The 9,573-nt window shown below is 41.7% G+C and overlaps 1 pseudogene; it reads right to left on the bottom strand.

Moving 5' to 3' along the window:
- Window positions 1-8,031: 8,031 nt before the first annotated feature.
- On the bottom strand, window positions 8,032-9,349 carry LOC101649719 (annotated as a pseudogene).
- Window positions 9,350-9,573: the final 224 nt, after the last annotated feature.

Here is a 9,573-nt window from a genome sequence, read left to right as displayed (position 1 = left end):
GTTAAAGTCTTACTTCTCTATATAATTTGGTTTTGGTAGTTTCTATTGCTTTATCTTTGCATTCACCTTCCTCTGTCCCACCACCTGCCTGTCAGTTTACTTCTGAAATGTAGTCAGTGAAACCCTATCACTCACAAAAGAACATGGTGTGACTCACTGCTTTGTATATATGATGGAGAGGGTTCAATCACTGGGGGAGGAAGTCATATTTGGTGAAGTAAAGGACCAGAGAGGGCAAGGGAGACCCTTGCTGGGATGGATTGACACAGTAGTCAAAATAATGTATTTGAACATGCTGGTAATCATGAGAATCACACAGAACTGGACAACGTTTTGTTTTGCTCTGCCTAAGTGCTCCATGAGTTAGGGTCATCTTGATGGCAGCTCTCAATCCATCTGACTTGCTGTCAATTCCATCTAGTTAAATATTAATTTCAGATAGGGTTTTTATATCTATTTTATATATTTTACTTCTCTCATTATGTTGATTTTTCTCTTTTAATCCTTGAGCGTATTTTTAATGGTGGTTTTAAAGTGTTTCTCTGTATTGTTTATGTCTCCACAGAATTGGGAGTGTGCATGCAGACCCCACCACGGCTCACCAAACCTTGAGGGCAACGTAACCACATAGAGAAATGCATGAAAAGATTGGGCTACAGGGCCAGCCCCAATCAGGTGTATTCACTACAGAGGACAACACTAAACCTACAGGTTGGGGAGAGGGTCGGCACGCCCCGCCCATACAGAAGCAAACCAAGAAGGTAAAAGAGAAAGGGACGGGTCGAGACCCCACATCGCACACCAAGTCTGGAGGATGATGTCCCTGCACAGAGCTGCTAAGGCACGAGAAGACTTGTAGGGCTGAAAGCAGCTCAAGACTTGTTCCCTCACTGGAGCATACCGTGACAGAGGACAGTCCTAGGGACACACAGCAGGGAGTTTATTCAGTCTGAAACACCCCACCCCCCACCTCCCCCACAGCGGGGCAAACCAAGAAGGGAACATAACAGAACAGCAATGGGAGCAAAGAAAAGACACCAAGCCCTTGAAGAGTCTCCCCAATAGACTTCAGCCTAGAAGGGGAAGCTCCGGAATTCCCCCAGGACCAGTGGGGAAACAGTCATAAAGGTCAGCGGACAGACATGGAATTATGTATGTTTTTATTTCTTGTAGCAATCTTTTGTTTGGTCCCTGTTATTGTTGGGTTTGCCTTCTTATATAAGATAGGCATGGGAAGCAAACTCAGGGAGAAAGCTGCAGGACCTACGGTCCAGAGGGACTTGTGGGGAGAAGGAGGTGGAAGAAGGGAGCAGTGAGCAAACAACACCAGAGATGGGAATAGCTAAGGAATTAAAATCAACACCAACAAGGATGTGGAGATCCTGGGGGTGTTGGAGCAACAGCAATCTAGCTGAGAGGAATTACTAAGAGGCAGAAGTAGGGCAAGCATAATGGTGGGGCTGGAGGAAGGTGACAGAAAAAAGAGCAAAGATCTAGGAAGTAAAGATATGGATAGAGGTGTAAGCATAGATGTATACATGTGTAAACACATTCATAAAAATAGAGGTATTGGCCTATGTATATATATTTATATGGCAATACACTGAGGTTGTGGATGGACTTCGGGCCTCTGCTCATGCCCTCCCTCAATGCAAGAACACTTTGTTCTAACAACCTGGCATTCTGTGATCCTCACCCTCCCAGCAGAATCGCTAACAACAAAATGTGTGTATAAGCAAATGTGACGAAGGCAGATGGTGCCAGGCGATCAAAAGATTTAGCATCTGGGGTCTTAGAGTCTTGAAATTAAACAAACAGCCGTCTAGTAGAGAAGCAACTAGCCCACATGGAAGAAGCACACCAGCCTGTGTGATCATGAGATGTTGCCAGAACCAGGTAACAGGCATCAGAAGACCCAAAACAAACAAAACCATATTGTTGAGAACTAGGGGGCATCAGAGCAGAGACCCAGAGACCATCTGTAGACAATGGACATCCCCTCACAGAGGGGTCACAAGGAAGGGGTGAGTCAATTGGTGCAGTAAAGCACCGATAAAACACTCAATGCTACTCTGGTTCCTTGAGGCTTCCTCACCCCCCACTATCATGACCCTAGCACTGCCTTTCACTTTGGGCTAGACTGAAGCATGTGCACAGGTACTGATAAGACACAAAAGATCACAACACATGAGATCCAGAATACCAGGAGGGGAAGGGGAAGAGGGGAAGAAGGGGGGACCAATCAGGATGATTGACACATAACTGTACCCCCCTACACTCACACACCCCAGGGATGAACAACAAACCATGGGGCAAGGGAGACAGCAGTTGGTGTAAGATATGAAAATAATAATAATTTATAATTTATCAAGGGGCCACAAGGATGAGGGGGGAGGGGGTAGAAAGAGGAGCTCACACCAAGAGCTCAATAGAAAAATAAATTTCTAGAAAACAATGATGGCAACATATGTACAAATGTGCTTGATAAAATTGATGTATGGATTGTTACAAGAGCTCTAAGAACCCTCAAAAAATGATTTTTAATAAAATAAGGTGTTTCTCTACTACTTCTTCCATTTCTGGAAGTATTTCTTTTTTTTTTTTTTTGATGTTTCTATTGACTACTTTTAATGCTTGTTCGGATAAGATTTTCCTTTAAGTTTACCTAGTAATTTTGACATTATGGATTTCATATTGTCAAATGCTAGATGTTATTGACTTCCTTTAAAAGAAGTGTTAAATCTGCATATCATTAAATTACTTATAAATCAACTTAGTACTTTCAAGGTATTTTAAAGCTTAATTAGGTTTGGTTTAGAGTAGTTTTTAAGGTATAGTTTAGCTTTACAATTTGTGGCCTCTATTGGATGTTCTGAGGTCAATAAAGAATATTTCAAAATTAAAAATTAAATGTCTGAAATGGCTTAACTGCCAGCTCCTAGTTTTTCAGTTATTGTTCCCCAGGTGTGGTAGTTACATAATTTTGTGTCACTTTGAAGATCTAAAAGTGAAAGAGTGGGCTATGGTAGTTTTTTTGTGCCAACATGGTTCCTGTAGGAACATGTGGGTGGAGTTTAGTGTGACAATCAGGTTGCAGCTTGGTTGGAGGGCAATGAGATAAGTGGCTCTTCAAGGCCAGCTTCTTCCTCTTTCTCCCTGGAGGTGGGCCATACTCAGTCTCTCTGCATTACCTTCCTGTTGACTAGCCACTTCAAGCCACGCTGATGGCAGCTGGAGTCCTGGAGATGCATCCACCACCATTGGATCTACAAGATTCTGCACCCACCAGCCTGTGATCTTCTTGAATTCTGCATCATTGTGTGTAGCTGCGTGAGTCTGAAGAGGAATTTGTGGACTAGTATTGGTCTTAACGACTTGATCTGGACTGGGGTGGGATGTTTGCTTAATATTTAGTTATTTCTTGATATAAAGCTCTTTCCTAAACATATATGAGTGTTCCTGATTTTGTTTCTCTAGTCAACCTGGCCTAACATACCAGATTTGTGGAATTTTACCCTTTGCAGGCATACTTTGGCTTTTATCAACAAACTTAAGGAGAAAGATTTCAGAAACCTCTCTCTGTCGCTTCTTTCTCTCATTCTCTATCCCATGAAATCCACCTGTTTCAATCTTCTTGAGCTTCATCGTTTTCTCTTCAGCTCAGTGAGACTGCCATGCTTTTCTTTGCATTGTTGTTAGTGTTTTAATAAGGTGTCATCCAGTCTGCTCTGACCCATGGTCACTACCCTATGTATGACAGAAGGAAACACTGCCCTGTCCTGCGTCATCCTCACAATTGTTCCTAGACCTCAGCCCATTGCTACAGCCTCTGTGTCAATCCATCTTGTTGATTGCCTTCCTGGTTTTCATGACCCTGCACTTTATAATGCATGATGTCCTTCTCCAGGGACTGTCTCTCCTGACATGTCCAGATTATATCAGATGAAGTCTTATATAGCCTTGCCGCTAAAGAACTCTCTGGATCTTCTTCCAAGACAGATTTGTCTGTCCTCTGTCAGCCCATGATCTTTTCACCATTCTCCAGCGCCACCATGCAAGCGCATCGATTCTTACTCAGTCTTTTCATTCATTGTTTCACTTTCATGTGCTTATGATGCAAAGGGAAATACCATGGCTTGGGTCAGGCACCTAGTCTTCAAAGTAACATCCTTGCTTTTCAGCACTCTAAAGAGGTTTTGTGCAGCAGATTTACCTAATGCCAAGTGTCTTTTCATCTCTTGACTGCTGCTTCCATCAGCATTGACTGGAATAAAGTGAGACAAAATCTTGGACAACTTCAAACGTTTCCCCATTTATCATAATGTTACGTACTGGTCCAGTTGTGTGGATTTTGGTCTTCTTTACAATGAGTTAGAATCCATTCTGAAGGCTGAAATCCTTGATCTTCGTCAGCAAGTGCTTCAGGTCCTCTTTTCAGCAAACAAGCTTGTGCCATCTGTGTATTGCAGATTGTTAATGAGCCTTCCAATTTTGATGCCACATTTGTCATAGAATTCAGCTTCTCTGATGATTTCCTCATCACACAGATTGAATAAGTATAGTGAGAGGATACAACCCTGATGTACACCTTTCCTGATTTTAAACAATACAATATTCTCTTGTTCTATTCTCACAACTTCCTCTTGACCCATGTACATCTTCCACTTGACTACATTGAAGCGTTTTTGAATTCCCGCTCTTCCCAAGGTTTGTCATGGGCCATATAGTTGAATGCCCTGGGATAGTCAATAAAGCACAGGTAAACATCTTACTGACATTCTCTTCTTTGAGCCAAGATCCATATGGCATCAGCAGTGATATCCCTTGTTTCATGTCCTCTTATGAATTTGCTTGAAGCTCTAGCAGCTCCCTGTCAATGTACTGCTGCAACTGTTGTCAGATAATTATCAGCACTATTTTACCTGCTTACAATATCCATGATATTGTTTTTATATTTTAAGCATTCTATTGGGTCATCTTTCTTTGGAATTGTACAAATATGGATCTCTTAAAATCAGTTGGCTTGTAGTTGTCTTTCAGATTTCCTGGTGTGTTAGGCAGGATTCTCTAGAGAAGCAAAACCACGACACTTAAATTATATATATATATTATATATATAAAATTATATATATGTGTGTGTGTGTTCATACAGGGAGAAGGAACATAGCAGCTGATTAGTCCGCATAGCAGTACAGGGGGTTCAGTTTAACTTACTTCCTTGAAACAGTTAATATACTAGAAGTTCGTCAACTCGTGGGCTGCCAGGTCCAAGGTCAAGGAAACAGGCAGCAGAATCCTCCCTCAGGAAAGGCAAGCAGAGACTGCCCACAGGCAGCAAACAGCAGGGTGGGTCACCAACAGTCAGTAGCTCGGGAGCTTATTGAAGCAGGCCTGGATGGAATTGAACACAAGAAATGCAAGGCGACAGGATCCACCAGCCTCACACTCAAGCGATGGCAAAGCAAGTCTAAATGTGGTGAAGCAGGTCTCAAAGGAGCCTCTAACGACATGATCCATGGGTTTGCTGTGTGTTAGTCCAGGTAGACCAGAGAAACAAATCCAGGGAGATTCATGTGTATAAGAAAGAGCTTTATATACAAAAGCAATTGAATATTGAGAAAACATCCCAGCCCAGTCCAGATCAAGTCCATAAGTTCGATATTAGCCCATATGTCTGATACTAATCTATAAAGTCCTCTTCAGACTCACGTAACACATACAATGATGCCGAATGCTCAATTATCACAGGTTAATGGGTGGAAAGTCTTGTGGATCCAGTGGTGGTGTAAACATCTCGGCACTGGCAGGGGTCTCCACGTGGCTTCTCCAGCTCTGAGACTCTGACTGCCATCAGCCTGTCTCCATGTGTCTTGTCAACTGCAGTGTTTCCCAGGGACTGAACCTAGAGAGAGAGTTTCTCCCGCCTCCAAGGAGGAATATAGGAATTCCCAGAATCCTCAGGAGAAGGCCATGCCTACACAGAGTCCTCATTGGCTATGATCTGATTGACAGGCTAGACTACCCCTTCACTCTTAATTCTCTCAAATTGACATTGTATAACTACCACAGCTTGGCCCACAGGTAATGTGGCTCACAGGTTGAGACAGAGAACTAGTTAAAGCACCAGCACGCTCCAGCACACTATGATCAAGAGCGAGGGGGCGGGCCTTGCAGAGCCATTTATCTCTTTACCCTCTAATCAAACTGCTACCTGATTAATCCCGCATGTTCCCATTGGCCAGGCTGGGCCAAGAAACCTAACTCACACTTGGCATAGGTGAGTAAGTGCTTTCAGTGCTTCATCAGCTTGTTGAAGCATTTCATTTGGTGTTCTATCAATTTCTGGAGCCTTGGTTTTGGCTAATGTTTTTAATGCAGCTTGAACTTGTTCCTTTAGCATCATTGGTTCTTGCTTATATGGTACCTCCTGAAATGGTAGAATGTTGACTTTTTGGTATAGTGACTATATATTCTGTCCATCATCTTTGCTGCTTCCTGCATCATTCAGTATTTTTTCCATAGAATCTTTCAGTATTTCAATTCAAGGCTGAATTTTTTTGCGTTCTTTGAGTTTCAGATATGCTGAGTGCGTTCTTACTTTTTGGTTTTCTGATACTAGGTCTCTGCACATTTCATTGTAGTATTTGACTTTGTCTTATCAGGCTGCCCTTTGAAAATTTCTATGCAGGTCTCTGACTTCATCATTTCTTCCATTTGATTTAGCTACTCTATCATTAAGAGCAAATTTCAGAGTGTTTTCTGACATCCACTTGGAGATTTTTTTTTCACCCCACCCTGATTTTCTTTATTTTCGGTCTTTTTTTTTTATCATTAAGATATATTTTATTTAAAATTTTAATCAATGAGCTGTCAAATACACACATGTACTTAAACCCTTCCCAGTAAGGGCCAAGGGCATGATGATATATTGATTTTGTATTTTCTTCTAGACATGATTATAACATAAAATTCCAAATTAAATTCAAAATTACAATAACTAGAGTTTATGAGTAGATTGTGTCACAGTAATAAAAGTATGGTATAATAGGCAGAAAGGATAGCATTTGCATACCACCCATAATGTTAGTATTTTCTGTCTTTTCAGTGACCCTTTGCTTTCTTCATGGATGATGTTATTGATGTCCTCCCGCAGCTCATCAGGCCTCTGTCATGATGAAGGGCTTCTGCATAAAACCTGTTCTTGAGATGTTCTCAAAACGCAACATCCAAGGTTGTACTTTGGCGTTTGTGGACTTGTTTTAATTTTCTTCAGCTTTAACGTGAACTTACATAAGAGCAATTGATGGTCAGTTCCACAGCCTGTATTAGCTGACAATGATATTGACCTTCTCTAATGCCGTTTCTCAATTTGATTTCTGTGTATTCCATCTGAAGAAGTCAGTCTGCATTTCTGTGTATTCCATGTATATAGTCATTTTTGTGTTGTTGAAGAAAGACACTTGCAATGAGCAAGTTGCTGGAATGGCAAAATTCTATCATGTAACCTCTAACTTTGTGTCTGTCACCAAGTCTGTCTTTCTCAACTACTGTTCCTTGCTTTTGTTTCCAACTTTTGTATTCCACTCACCAATCATTATCAATTTCTGACTGAATTCATTGGTAGAATTCTTCAATTCCTTCTTCACTGGCCTTTGTGGGTGATGCATAAATTTGAATAATAGTTGTATTGATTAGATTGCCTTAAAGGTGGATAGATATAATCCTATTACAGGTATCTTTATGCTTCAAGATTGATATATATATTTTTGTTTTATTATCTTTATTTTCATCTTATGGAATCTAGTTTTGGTTGACACTGGTTCTCAAAACTACAACGAGGGAACTAAACTGGCACCAAGGAGTGGTCACTCCAAGGTCCTAGTATCACTGTTATTGCTGGCTGTGTGGGAGAGCACTGAGCAGGAGACAGGCATAAACATATCAAGGTGGTATACAAGTGAAGGTGTTATGGAGAGCAGTCTGGTCTGCTTGCAATAAGAACTTATGTACTGAGAGGAGCCTAGGGGGTCCCTACCAGTATTTGGTGAAGAGGTTGTACAGCACCCGCAGCTTGGACTTTAGGTCACATTTAATGATGTCTTCTTGCCGGGGTTTTCTTTTTTTCCAAGCCTCCACCTTGCATGAGCTCAAAGACAAAGGAGGCACACAGCACCTTCGTTTCAAAATGTCTGGGGTCAGAAAGAAGCTGAACAGAAGCACAAAGCAGTCCTCCATCGGAGGACCAGGTACACGCCATCTGCAAACTGGGTTTCCAATTCTGTGACTTTCAGGTGAAGTTTATTCAGGTGCTTGTTGACGAAAGTGATGAGTTTCTTTTTCACAATGTTGAGCATGTCTGGTGCATGGTTGAACAACATGTCAAAGACATCAATATCATAATCTTTGAGAAAGAGCCTCTGTGTTACCAGTTATTTCCTCTTGGATTTTCCGAGATTGGAGGATTCCCTTAAATTTCTGGACCAAAACCACTTGGATGGAAACATGGTATGGGCGATAGATTGGTGTTCGGAAATACTGGGACAGAGCAAGGAGCATATGCAAGATGGGTACCAGGCTCTTGACAAGAACAGAGTCCACATTCCACTTGATGCGTCCGGGAGGCAGTGTCAGGGTTTTGTTGATCTTCTCCAGGACAGTCTGTAGTTTCTGCTTCTGAGTGATTTCTGACCGAGTGACCTTCAGCCTTCAGCTTCTTGCTCTCGAGGTTCTCTAAGTCTAAAAGCTTCTGCATCACTGGTCCATCATATAAATTGCCAGCCAGGTCTTTCACAATGGTTCTTTCTCCATCATTAATCTACTTAATCATTACCTTCATCGGCTCTTGCAGTTTGGGGTCACTGTGTGAGTTTGGGTCTACCATGGTTCGAACTTCATTCTCCTCTTTTCTTTCCAAGATGGATTTTGCAATGCCCTTTTTGACAACGAACCCAATGCCATTCCTCTTGATTGTGTTATTTTTGACATAGTAAGCCATATGATTTTCTGATTCAAAATGGTTAATACCAGTCCACGTCAGCTCACTAATGCCTAGGATATCATTTTTGTGTGTGTTTTCCATTTCATTTTTTAACAACTTCCCAATTTTCTTAGATTCATACTTCACACATTCTGGGTTCTGATTATTAGCATATTTTTATAGCTGTTTCTTCTGATCCTTAACCTATGCTCTATCAGCAATTGAAGATCCTGAAAGCCCCAGTCCCACAAGCTTAACTCCATCATATCTCCATTTTTGACTCCACTCTGAGAAATAGCTTCTCCTTAGTCATATTCCAAGTGCCTTCCAACTTGAGATATCGATTCTCTGGTACGATCTGCTTCCATTCATTAGGCGATCAGTATCCGACAATGTTTCCAAGCCACGTGGAAGCTTTTCGGTGGCTATTTTCTCCAGGGTGGCAGCCGTTTTCTTCTTCCTTGTCTGTTCTTAGTCTGGAAGCTCCACTGAAACCTGTTCCCTTTGGGTGACCTGCTGGCATTTGAAATACCAGTGGCATAGCTTCCAGCAGCACCGCAGCACACAAGTGTGTTAGTCCAGGTTGACTAGAGAAA

The sequence above is a fragment of the Echinops telfairi genome, unplaced genomic scaffold (assembly GCF_000313985.2).
Source record: "Echinops telfairi isolate 266 unplaced genomic scaffold, ASM31398v2 ScPeMD7_2291;HRSCAF=2852, whole genome shotgun sequence".
Taxonomy (NCBI): domain Eukaryota; kingdom Metazoa; phylum Chordata; class Mammalia; order Afrosoricida; family Tenrecidae; genus Echinops; species Echinops telfairi.
The sequence above is the reverse complement of the archived record's forward strand: the minus strand, read 5'-3'. Positions and strand labels throughout refer to the sequence as shown.